The following is a 13,611-nucleotide window of genomic DNA, read 5'->3' as shown; positions in this document are numbered from 1 at the left end:
TAAGAAATGGTTTAATTAGCAGATTGAGTACTAAGAAGGCACAAGATCAACCCAACATAAATAGTCTACTAATACACTCTTGCACAAAAGTCTCTAAATAAATCAAGTCACAAACTCTTACAAACAAGTTACCCACCGATATCCATGCTTCTCAGAAAGGAATAGTGCATAAATATTCAACAAAGTAAAAGTAATTTTACAATAAACATATATAAACTTGAGGCAGAGAGCAACATATATCCGTAATGTTTGAATTAAGTATTGAGTCAAAAACAAATGGGTGCACTATAAACTTGTGAGTGTAAAAAGCATGATGGCTATGTAAGCAAATACATGTTTTTAACAGTACATTCTTGTTCTTAAGGGGTGCCTCAATCGGTGGGGACCATGCCTAATTAATCGGAGGTCATTAGTTCGAATCCTCCTCTTCCTCTTGTGTGGACATGTTACAAAAAAAAAAAAAAAAAAAAAAACAGTTACAGTCCTGATTCCTTTCCCTCATTCTCAATGAAATTAATTTGTCAAGTATGAATTATATAAAGCTAATCTTAATTGTGCGGTTTAAGACCACTCAAGAATTTCATGGTATATATATACGCAATGCAATTAATAGTGAAATGTCAAAGCCCATAGTAGTCATAGATAGTAATATTTTATAAAAAAGAGTAAATAAACATGGTGTCGATTTAGTAGCATCACATTCATTACAGAGAGACATAATTGGAGGGAAAAAAGGATATTGAGAGAGAGATCAATTAGTACTTTATTCATAAATTTGGAGTTAAAAAAACCACATATTACAACTCTTATCTTAACAACTATAATAAGCTGGCAAGTCATGCCATCTATGAACAGATTGCCAAAGAATGGGACAAAATATCCCAGCCTAATTTGTTAAGACTCTCACATATCCTAAACCTCTCACTGAACGATTAATATACAATATAGGAGTACATGTTCTTTTTCTGGATGACTTCGTGTACCTTATTTGGGTTTTTCTGGTTTTAGTTTTACAGAAAATTGGAGAAGGACTCATTTTGTGGAGGTATGTGGTCTGCCAATAAGCACCTATTTCAGTGCAGTGAAGCTGCTCTGGTTGATGGAAAATGTGGATGCTGTTAAGGAGGGTGTGAAAGCAGGGGATTCTCTTTTTGGTACGATAGACACTTGGTTAATCTGGAACTTAACAGGTGGCATAAATGGAGGAATTCATGCTACCGATGTTTCGAATGCATCAAGAACAATGCTCGTGAATCTCAAAACACTGAATTGGGATAAACCCACTTTAAAAATCCAGCTGAAATTCTGCCCAAAATTGTCAGTAATTCTGAGCTTATTGGACAAATTTCCGAAGGTGACCAACAAGCAGCAATGTTGGGGCAATCTTGCCGGAAAGGTGAAGCTAAAAGCACCTATGGAACTGGTGCTTTCATACTTGTCAAAACAGGTGAAGAGATAATCCAGTCAAAGCATGGGCTCCTATCCACTTTAGCATTCAAGCTTGGCCCCAAAGCACCAACAAATTTTGCTCTGGAGGGATCGATTGCTATTGCTGGAGCTGCAGTTCAGTGGCTCAGAGACAGTCTTGGGATAGGATAATTAGTAGTGCGAGTGAGATTGAGGAATTGGCTTTAAAGGTTGAATCCTGCGGTGGGGTTTACTTTGTGCCTGCTTTTACTGGATTGTTTGCTCCTTGGTGGCGTGATGATGCTCGTGGAGTTTGTATTGGGATCACAAGGTTTACAAGCAAGGCTCACATTGCTCGAGCTGTGCTCGAGAGCATGTGTTTCCAAGTCAAAGATGTGTTGGATTCCATGCACAAAGATGCAGGGGAGGGGGGTGAGGTTAAGAATGAGAAGGGGGAATTCTTGCTTAGGGTAGATGGTGGTGCTACTGTTAACAGTCTTTTGATGCAGATTCAGGTTTGAGCTTTCTGTGTTTCTTTTGTCATATTTTTTTCATTTTAGTTTATAGTTCAACATTACCAATACATCATTTTTCCCTATTTTTCTATCAACGCCCTTTTTATAAAGAAAAATGCTAGGTGTATTAAATTTTTTACCAAAATGTTAGTTACCAAATGATGTCTCACCATCACATTTGAATTTGGACCATTTATGCTGCATGCTTTTCTCAAATTGTGGAAATCATTTGCAACCTTTCTGCTTGCAACATGATGCTAGTTTGAGTTGTTTTGAGTCGTCGACTGAATCTAATTTTCCTGCTGCTTATGGATTCCATATGAATAAGCGAATGAAGCGACTTCAAAAGGCTTTGGTTTTTAGAGAGAAATTTATTTTTTCAATCTTTATGTGTAAAAGGGTTTTGGTTCCTCAAAGTCTTGAACCTACACGGGTGGAATTAGAATTTTAGGTGGGAGAAAAAGAGAAAAGACATTTTAGTGGAATAAAAAATAATAATTTTGGAGGGCATCTAATAAAAATAGGTAACTTTTCTAAATTTTAAAATTTTGAGAGGGCAATAGTACCTACCTAGTTCCGCCCGTGAACCCACAACCTCACTATTCATCCTATTTTTATATTGGAGAAGGATTACATTTTGAATTAGAGTTGATTGGCTTCTTTTTTCATAAATTTTGGTAAATAATCATGGGCAGCTATTCTATGTTATATATGTTTGCTTAATCATTTCCTTCAAGTTTTTAGCTACTTCTTTACGTTCACTTATTTGATAATATGTGAAAGGAGTGGTCTTTCGGGTTTTTTTTTTATCCTCAAACCAATTTTTAAGAAATTATCATTTTCTTGTTAAAGTTTCACCAAGGCATTCAGTTTTGATATTTTCATATTGCAATGTTCATTTGAATAAATATTGATTTCTTAGATATGGTTAGTGATCTTATATTATTATCTCGTGTAATCTAATTTTTCTTCAAACTGAGAGCTCCTTTTTGTGGTCCAATAATTGTAAATTTTGTTTATTAATGTTTTGTAGGCAGACTTGTTGGGAAGCCCGGTCGAAAGACCAGCTGACATAGAAACAACCGCTCTTGGAGCAGCCTATGCTGCTGGATTAGCAGTTGGTTTTTGGACAGAAGATGAGATATTTGCTTCTGAAGAAAAGTTGAAAATTGCAACCATTTTCCGTTCAACATTAAATGAAGAGTTAAGGAAGAAGAAGGTGGAATCTTGGTGCAAAGCTGTTTCTAGAACTTTTGACTTGGCTGATCTTTCTCTTTGATATACTCGTGTCAATTCTTTTCCATTATCCCCTGTTTTATTTTCCCATGTCCTTTTGTCTTGAGTTATGGAATGTTTAATGTTGGGTACATTTATGTGAATTATGGAGACCAGAATGTATTGAAGTGAATAAAATTATAATAATGCTGATTTATACTGTAAAACACCAAATTATCAATGCATCCATATTATAATTAATTTGATTAATGTCATCAAAGTGTGGGTTTATCTTTTTTAATATAAAAATACTCATCCATTTTCTTTTAAAATCACTGGGAGTTTCCCATTCTTATCTTTCATGGTCTTGCTAGCTTTCGGATTCCCCATGAGTCCATGACATCCTAGAGGAGGAACAAGTCATGAGCTAACTCTAATTTGATTGCCAGCACACACAACTCATTGCCAGCGCCCCACTCCTCATTCTTCCTCTCTCAGACAAAAAAACGTCTGCCTTCCTCCTGTTCTCTAAGAACCGGAGATGATTTTCCTATCTCCTCTTCACTCTGAAAATAAATATGCTATTTTAAGCATTGGAGAGTATTTGGCTCCGGCTGAGGAGCTTCTGACGCTTCCTTTGTTTTCCAGGCACACTATTCTCACACAGGAGACGTCTAAGAAGATGATTGTTGAGGTAGCTTGTTTTGATCCCAAAAATACTCCAACAAAACATCAATTTTCAGAATGAAAAGACTAGGCAGAAATTATTAATGCATCTAAAACACCAAATTATCAATGCATCCATTTATCTGTACCGAAGTCGATCACTGTCTTGAAAGTTAAGTCACAAGTTGGAGTATCAAATTTGGGTTCGAGTACCAATTTTGTTTCTTCTAATGCAAAGGATTAGACAAATCGATGCTTTTTGCACTGTTGCAAGTTATAATTCCAAATATAATAAATGGTTTTCCGATTAGAAATGTATCCACAAATCACATGTGTTGAAAAACAAGTTTATTCATGCTATTAATAGTATTTTTAGCTATAAGAACAACATCCATCATCAAATGACAAGAATTACAATACAGAAGAAAGCAAGTGCAAGTGAACACCTTGTCTTATATTAAACCACAATAACCATTATTCATAATCAAATGTACGGCTATGATCACTACCACCAAAGATGTCCTTGGAATCTCAATATATCTAAGATTCTAAACAGTTTGACAATCTTTTTAAGGTATCAAAAACAGGATAATAACACCGGTACTTCAAATCTTCAATTAAATTAACGCACCGTTGTTGCCAATAAGGATGAATATAAAGAAGACAAGCTACACCCAAGAAGAAAATAATATAAGATCCAATAAAGCTTGCAAAGAAAACCTGAGGATCTACTTCATACCATTGCCCTTCACTTGCATTTGAAGATTTTGTTGGTGATGGATGTGACTCGTCCTCTCTAGTGCAGTTATTATCTAATGGTTCTCCGCAAAGAAACGGATTTCCTTCATAACAACTCTTCTCAAATGTTCCAAACTGTGCTTTCATGTCTGGAACTTTACCCGATAAGTTGTTGTAAGACACATTGAACACTTCTAGAAAGTTTAGAGCAATCAATGCTGGAGGAATTTCTCCACTCAAATTGTTGTGAGAAAGGTCTAAACTCTCCAACTCGGCCAAATTTGAGAAAGTTTGTGAAATGGAACCTGTCAACTGATTGTGAGACAAGTTCAATGTATGAATTGAAGATAGCTCTCCTAGTTCCTGTGGGATTCTACCTGTTAGCTTGTTGCATGACAAATCCAATCCAGACATGTAATTAAGGATGTCACCATGGTAGGAGTTAGACCTGTATTTTGTTACAAATTCAACCGCAACTTGTTGACCATATTCTATGTCTATGTAATCTCTTACACTATTCCATTCGGAGAGCATTTGGAATGTGGAACCAACTTGCAGGAACCGATGAATTGTATAGTCGTTATATGATCCATGGAGAAAATCATAAACATGTAGTTTTCCAAAGGACATGTTGTGAAAGCAGTGCGGTATTGTTCCAGAAAGAGAGTTCTTGGAAAGATCCATTATGCCTATCTCCTTTAACCAACATAGTTGATTTGGAATTATACCACTGAAATTGTTTCCCCCCAACAAAAGTGTTCTTAACTTAGGAGGTGCACCGATTTGATATGGGATGTTGCCAAAAAAGTTGTTATCTCTAAGGTCCAATGTCAAAAGAGACGATGAATTGAAAATAGATTTTGGTATAGGTCATGTAAGTTTGTTTCCTTGCAAATACAAGTGCTCAATATTCTGTAGATTGATCCCGAAAGTGAGTTATGAGAAAGGTCTACTACTTCCAGGAAATTCAGTAGTCCACAAGGAATCTGACCTTCAAAAGAATTGTTACTCACTACAAGACTTTGCAAACTTGTCATGTTTCCTATCCATCTAGGAATCATTCCTGACAATTTATTGTTGCTAATATCCAAAAACCTCATTTTAGACCATCCAAACTCTTTAGAAGGTGCAGCCTGTAGTTCAAATCCTGTGAACTGATTATTGCATAACTTCAAACTCAACAAGTTGGTGCGACTAGCAATCAATTTTGTTGGTACCTTTCCCGAAAAATCATTAAAGGACAAGTCCAAATCTTGCAGCAAATGACTCTCGTTAGCAATTAAGGATGGAGGATAACCTTCAAAATGATTTCAAGATAGATTTAGATGTTTTAAGTACGGAGTTATCTTTCCAATATTCTCTTGAAGTTGCCCACCTAAGTGATTGTCAGAGACATCCATATACAGAATACTCTTGCATCGATTTGGTGGCAAATGAAATTTACCCATGAAAGAATTATTCTGAAGATTTAGCTTTCGTAGTCTTGTGTTGTTTTCAATCAACCAAATAGGGAAGCTTCCATTCAAGTTATTGTGAGACAAATCAATTATTTCCAATTCGCGCTGGTCAAGGAGAAGCTTGGGAATGTTTCTTGTGAGCTTGTTCAAATTACAGTTAGATAGCACAAGTATCTTTAACTGAAATGAGAAGTCCCAACCCGCAGATATTTCAGTTTCTATCTCAAGCTTGTTGTTTTCACTCGCTAATAGAATCGCCTTAAGCTTAGCGTGATTAGCAAATATGTTGAATTGGAATAGACCCTCAAATTGGTTATAACTGAGATCAATGTACTCAAGTGATGTGAGGCTGGCTATCAGATATGAAGAGATGTTTCCAACGAATCGATTCCTAGATATATCTAACAATCTAAGAGATGTCAAATTGTTTAGGCATGTTGGAAGGATCCCTTCAAAGAGATTACCATAAAGATCTAACTCTTGAAGCTTCTTGAGTGAGCACAAATCTGTCGAAAGGAATAACATTAGAAATGTCTATCTTAACTATGTTCCACTCTAAGAATCAACAAGAAAAATCAGGTTTTAAATATGGGTTTTTCAAAATGAAAAAAAAAAAGAAAAAGAAAAAAGAAAGTGAATGGTCAATTGCTGAGTTAAATCAACCATGGTCCTTCAATTCACCTTATCTCACATTTTTAATCAATTGTAGATAATTTATTAGATTGGTAAGACTAACAATTTGCAAACACTTGATTTTCTAGTCGATCTTACCTTTTGGAAGAGTGCCATTGAGAGAATTGTAAGCTAATGATATAGCCTTTAAAGAAGATAGTGCCCCGATATATGGAGAAATACTGGAATTAGACAAACCTACTACAAGTGAAGAGAGATAGTGTCAATAAAATATTTAAAATGGCATACCGACTAATAATAAATAGAAATTCAATTTCGATTGCAACTTATTTTAGCCTTGAAATTAGATTTACCAAATTGTTTTAGGGCATGTTTAGGATTATGTTTGAGAGGCCTAAAAGTGTTTTTAACACTCAAAAAAATCCGTTTGAAGAAAATAGTACTCGTTTGGTAAAAAAATTAAAAGCGATTTTAAAGGTTCAAAAAGCCTAGAAATTACCAAAAAACATTTTCGGCAAAAGCTTAAAAATAAAGCTTTTGCTCAAAAGCTCTTTTTGAGTTAAAGCTCTATTTATTAAACACAATCCCAAACAAGCTCTTAGTTGATGATTAGAATGAATTAAGAGTCCTAGTCCTAGTCGGTCGGTCAGGTATGTAGATGATTTAAGAGTCCTATTTGCATTAGTAATTCTCTTTATTACCCTTCTATTAAAAGGGAGACCGTTAATGAAGTACTATGCTTGAGAAAATTATGTCCTCGTGTTTGTCCAACCAGCAACCGCTGCCATTTAAAAACCAAAAGAAACCACGAACCATTCATTTGCGGAAGAGACCAAAGCTCCAGAAGCGAGTGCGGCAGAAGCAAGGTATGGCTTGAGGAAAGAACATCAGGAAACCAACAAAGATTCACTCTCGTTCCCGAAAACGCAGAATGAAGAATCAAACCCAACTGTTATGCCTATTTACCATGACATTGGAAAAGGAGCTGATGATGCTGGAAGAGCATAGACGAATAGAAAAGAAAAAAATTAGAGAAGGACAAAGGAGTTTTGTTAAAGAAGAAAACAGGCCACTTGAGTCTTCAAATAGCATCTGACACAGCAAAAAAGCTGAAATGAGAGTTATACTGGTACAATGCTTTATCCTGAGAGTGAAGTAGTTGACTTTTATAGAAAATGGAACAATTCAATATGTACGACTTCAGATGATGAATTGGGCCATTTGATAAAATCCCAATAGACATGGAAGATCCGACGCTTCGATTTTTATTTTCAGATTTCACGATGATATATATTGAATCAACAAATTAAGCTTGACGCAGTCAATGGGAATGGTGAGATTAAGCATAAGGAGCTTCTCAAGAAGACTGGAAAATTCTTGAAAGCTTTTGAGTACTATCGAGAGAGTTTTTTGGGCACTATGAGAAAGAGGGGAAAAAGATATTAGGTTATAGCTAGACGGCATATGATTCGCCGATGGAACAAGATATTCTTAGTGGCTTGCTTAGTTTCATTGTTTTTAATACTTTTTAGTACTTTCTTTTTTAATTGAAAGTGGCATATATTGTTACAGTGTGAATGGTAGTGATGTAGCACATTAATGGATTCAGCCAAGTTTTTTAAATGCAGATACTAATTTGTCTTTTGTGCTTCTCTCAAGGAGTGTTTAATCATTTTTTTTAAAAAAAATCTAAGGTAGCTATTTGTCAAAATTTCAAACCACAAGAACAAAGATTACATTTATCCCTCAAACTTTAGTTTGGCTGATTACCTTGGATTGTTAGGGGGCCATCGAAATTATTCCAAGACAAATCCAAGTTCTCCAAGTTTTCAAAAGCTGATAATTCTGCATTGTTAAACAGAACATAGAAAATTTCAAACATGAATATTGGAAGTTTCTATAAGTAATACGGAAGATCAATATACCTTTGGCAGGAAAGGATCCTCCCATATCATTCTGAGCAAGATTCAAATTCTTAAGGGATTTGACTGCGCTCAATGATTCAATGATGCTTTTGTCGAAATGGTTGAAACTAAGATCTAAGGTTTCTAAATTCTCCAATCTTGACAAGCTTTCCGAACCTGTAATAGATCTATTAAAAACAAAACTATGCAATTTGCAGTGTTTAGAAGAAAAATAGCGTTTTATAGCTTAAACAAATTTGGCTACTCTAGTGTTAAAGTCAACTAGAAACCGTAACTGATATGTAATGTTGATTATAATGCACATAGGGAAACACACTGATGCATTTCATGCTTCACACAACTTTCTTTGCATATTTCCGACATGATGGACATCCAAGCACAATTGTTGTGATTCAAGTCAACATCAACAAAATGGGATCGATGTAGCCATACAATCTCATAATGTTTTACACTACTTTTGTAATTATCTTCTATGAGCTACTTGGGTGGCTTCTATTTTGCATTTGTTATCGTGTAGGGTAGACTAACTGCAATACTGATAACAACATATGGAACCTTAACAATTTAGGATTTTTGTATTGAATATTAGTGATTGATTGAGATACAATAAACATCATCCCAACCCTACACTTGCAGTTGTAATTGAAATTATATTCTTTTGATCGCGAACTTTATAGCCTATGTGGTGGTTTTCTATTTTTGGTAAAAAAAAATTAAGATAGATTTATGCAAAAATTGGAACAAAGAAGAATATGGTATAGTTTTCCATTATTTTGCGTGGGGAAGAAATCTATATAACGTTTCCTAAAATCTTTGAGCAGTAAAAATTTGAAAAAATCAAAAACAAAACAGAGGATTGAATGCAAGTGGAGAAAATTGTGACTTGTGTCATAAAATAAATAAGTAGTTTAATAGAAATATGAAAGACGTGTGTAATATGGTTATGAAGTAATTGAAAATTTAAAACTTAAGTGTGTGTCTCTCCCTCTCATTACCTTGGATTGTCAGGGAGCTATTGAGCCCATTATAACTTAAATCCAACTTCTCCAAGTTTTCAAAAGCCGATATTCCTACATAAAGCAGAAGAAAGAAAATTTCAAATATGATTGTAACTGCTTCCAGTTTCTATAAAATAATACTGAAGATCAACATATGTACCTTTGATTGGAAAAGATCCTCCAATGAAGTTCCTTTCAAGATTCAGATTCTTAAGAGATTTGATTGCAGGCAATGATTCTATGATGCTTCTGTTTAAATTGTTGTCACGAAGATCTAAGGTCTCCAGGTTCTCCAATCTTGACAAGCTTTCAAAACCTGTAGTAGATTTATTAAAAAAAAAAAAAATGGAAAAAAAAGCACGTATGCAATTTCATAGTATTTAGACGAAAAATAGTATTTTACAGCTTACTAACTAGATATGCACAATTCAAACTTCTGGACAACATCACTTGACAATCACTAGTATTTCGTGATAATTATTTTAAATCAAGAATATATGTTCAGCTTTAGGGGATGTAAGTCCGCTTGTAAGAGATACTAAAGAAGTGACCATATAATATATTACGGAAAAAGTACAATTAAAGAAGCTTTGAAATGATGATCATAAATATAAAGGGAAGCGATATTAGATTACCTGTAGTTGTATTGCACCTTCCCAAATAATTTTCTTCAAGACTCAATGTGTTAAGAGACGCAAATCCACTTAGAGATGGTATAATGCTACAATCAAAGGAATTATAACCAAGGTTCAATATCTCCAACTTTGGAAGTAGTACTAGCCTTTCAAAACCTGGAAGAAAATGATTGGAAGACACAAAAAAGAACCCCATCTTATGCTTCAATACAAAAAAATTCAAGATTAATTTGATAGAAATATTCAATTTCAAATTGATTTTCATACTCTAGCTTGAACCTTATGATTGATGCTTATAACCTATGGTTATAGAGCACTTGTCAAATTGTGCATTCGAATGAAAATTAGTAAGAAGTAAGTACAATGGAAGGTATCAAATTGTGCCCTCAACAGAATTTGTTCTCTATATGTGATGAATAATTCTACAATACATGCATGCATGCCATCAATAGATAATAAATATGTGAACATAATCACGGAATAAGTACTATTAAAGAGAGATTTGAAATGATAATAATAAATATAAAGGGAAAAAGGCCGGCTATAGAAGTAGAATAGCTTCCAATGTATTCCAAAGTTCAAAAGAATTCCTTGCAAGACTCAATGCGTTAAGGGACATAAGTCCACTTAAAGATGCTATAATGCTATAACCAAGGTTCAATATCTCCAATTGCGAAGTAGTACTAGCCTTTCAAAACCTGGAAGAACATTATTGGAAGACCAAAAAAGAATTCCATCATATATATATATGCTTCAATACAAAAATTTCAAAAGCAACTCGATAAAAATTTTCGGAGTGATCCATTCAAATTGATATTCATGCTCTTGAACCTTATGATTGATGCGTCTAACCCGCGGTTAAACTACTCTCTCCATGACAGAAAACTTGCCTTGCAGTGGTAGGGAACCATTATAGTAATTCGAGCTTATATCTAGCTTGTTCAAGTTTCTCAATGCAATTAACTCTGCATTTCAAATTAAAGATAAATGAAAATTAGTAAGAACCAAGTGGAATCAATGTATCAAACTATAAATCCTCTCATAAGATATAGGATAGAAGAAATCGCCTTGAGCAGGAAAGTATCCTTGCAACTTATTCTGAGTAAGAATCAAAGTTTCAAGCGATGTCACTGCACCCAAAGACTGTAGAATACTATTATTATCAAAGTAGTTATAACCAAGGTCTAAAATTCTCAGATTCCTTAAGCTTGACATCTTCTCAAATCCTACAAAAGAGAAAAAGAAAAAGTTACTGGTTGAATGAGGAAAATTAATTAAAAAAATGATGCTAATTGTCAACGGCGTTTGTTCGCTACATAATTCTTGTACTATGCTTCTAAAATATTCATACAATACATGCATGCCTTCAGACTTCAGTACGTATATGTGTAACAACCCATGACCATTCGTCTAATGGAATGCAAGAGTAATCTAGTTTTACATTAAATGGCTTTCATTTCATTTTAAGTATTGTGGATTTACTTAACATGGAAATTATCCAATGGTTTACTTGGAAGTGTAGAGGGTGAAGGAAAATACAGAAAAAGGATAGGAGGAGAGGGAAGTAGAAAATTTTATTTTTATAATAACTTCAAGGATATATGTTTTCATATATGTTTTAATTTTAATTTTTTAATAACTTCAACGTTAAAAACCCTGTGGGGAGGAGGGAGCGCTTGCTTCCCCCTTTCCCCTCTCCCCTACTGGACCTACTCCCCTCTTCTTTCCTTCCTCTCCCCTTAGCTTATGCTGCCCTGCCTCCATCCGTCCTCCACCATGCTGCACCGCTCTTCTCCTCTCCATAATCAATTGGGCTTTAGATCTAGCTTTTCAAATCTAGATTTAGTCTACTTAACTGGTTTTGCTCAACCACGTGTCGGCCAAACGTGCTCCCTGGCTCCTCAGCTGCCCATTGGCGCAAAACAGCTCCATCTCGTCCATCACACGCTGGCCAGTGCGCTTCGCCTCCCTTGTCCCGGCTGTTGTAGCTATTTGCTGGCTTTTTTATTTTTTTTGAATAAGGGTTTGACTTTTCCTTAGATATACTTTCATGAGCAATCTCTGGGTTGCAAGTTTTTATCTTGACCTTTGAGTCGAAGATGATTAGTTTCGGTGTGAGGGTTTTACTCCCATGACCGAGAAAATCAAAGTTAGGAATATGAACTACCTATGTATCAGATTGAGTCTGCTTGGAGCAAATCTATTCTATAACTGAAGTTTAAACATGAGTTAGTGAATGTTAAAGTTATAAATATGACTTGATTATAAGATTTTTATATTTGTCTTTATAACATTGTAACCATATATATAGCTTTATTGTAAAAAAGACCTCGTAGCTTGTCAAAAGGCCTCCTGATCTCATTTTATTTTTCTGGAGGTCTTTCACTTTTTTTCCATCAATATGGTCCCTCTTGGAGTGGAATTTATCCAAGCACTATCAAATTCACAGACAACAACATCAGTAAAATGTGATGCTTAACCATTCAGACTGACAATATATATGTGTATACTCCAACTCCAAGGCTGAAGAAGGTCCGACCCCTGGCTGTAATTATTAATATAATTCAGAATCACGCGGGACAGCCGTGATTCAACAGAAAATACCAATTATAAAACTTTATAAATTAATATTTGTAATTAAAGAGGTAAATCCAACCCCTGCAATTCTTAATTTTATCACCCAAGAGAACAAAAGGGCTCAAGGAAATCTTTTCGCTTTTTATTTCTTTTTGGGTGGAGGGAATTAGCTAGAATAAAGACGTTCATAATATAATTCTTCGATCTGCCCCTGTTTTTTATGGCGGGGGTCGGTGGTATGTATGCATAAGAAAGGAAAAGCAGAGGGGCGGGAGAGAACATACCTTCATTTGGTAGGCAACCACCAATTGAATTGGCGGATAGATTAAGACTTTTTAGCTCCTTCAATGGCACCAACATTGACACGTTTAGCAACCAACGGTTCTCATAATAACTATATTCATGGTGATCACGATTTTCATAGTAATAAGGATCATGGTTTAAGTTGTAGAGGGAAAGGTTGATGACGTGAGAGTTGGTGGAGTTGCACGTGACCCTCTCCCAACTACAACAATCACTCTTTGCGTCGTCCATCCATGAGGGAAGAACATCTGCATGAATAATATTGGATTTCAGAAACGCCTTCAGCTCAAGCAGAGCAATCCTCTCTTCATGGAAGCAGCCTCTGTGCTGATGAAATTGAAGAAACACAAGTAAACCCCACAGCAAAGCTTTCACAAAACTAGGCCACTCCATTCTTGACAAAAATTGTTTCATTATTTTGTAACTATATAATAAACCAGTGTACACCGAAGGGAAAGGCTTCTCATATATATAGGTATATACAAGTTTGACGGTTTCATTTCCGAATCCATGATTAATGGGTCCACAGAAAAAGTTGTTTG

At 35.1% G+C, this 13,611-nt stretch overlaps 2 pseudogenes; one reads left to right on the top strand and one right to left on the bottom strand.

Moving 5' to 3' along the window:
• Window positions 1-313: 313 nt before the first annotated feature.
• Window positions 314-3,354, top strand: LOC132187999 (glycerol kinase-like; annotated as a pseudogene).
• Window positions 3,355-4,248: 894 nt separating this feature from the next.
• On the bottom strand, window positions 4,249-13,491 carry LOC132186084 (receptor-like protein 13; annotated as a pseudogene).
• Window positions 13,492-13,611: the final 120 nt, after the last annotated feature.

The sequence above is a fragment of the Corylus avellana genome, chromosome ca7, assembly GCF_901000735.1.
Source record: "Corylus avellana chromosome ca7, CavTom2PMs-1.0".
Lineage (NCBI taxonomy): Eukaryota > Viridiplantae > Streptophyta > Magnoliopsida > Fagales > Betulaceae > Corylus > Corylus avellana.
Note: the sequence above shows the minus strand (reverse complement) of the source record. Positions and strands in the feature narration are given on the sequence as shown.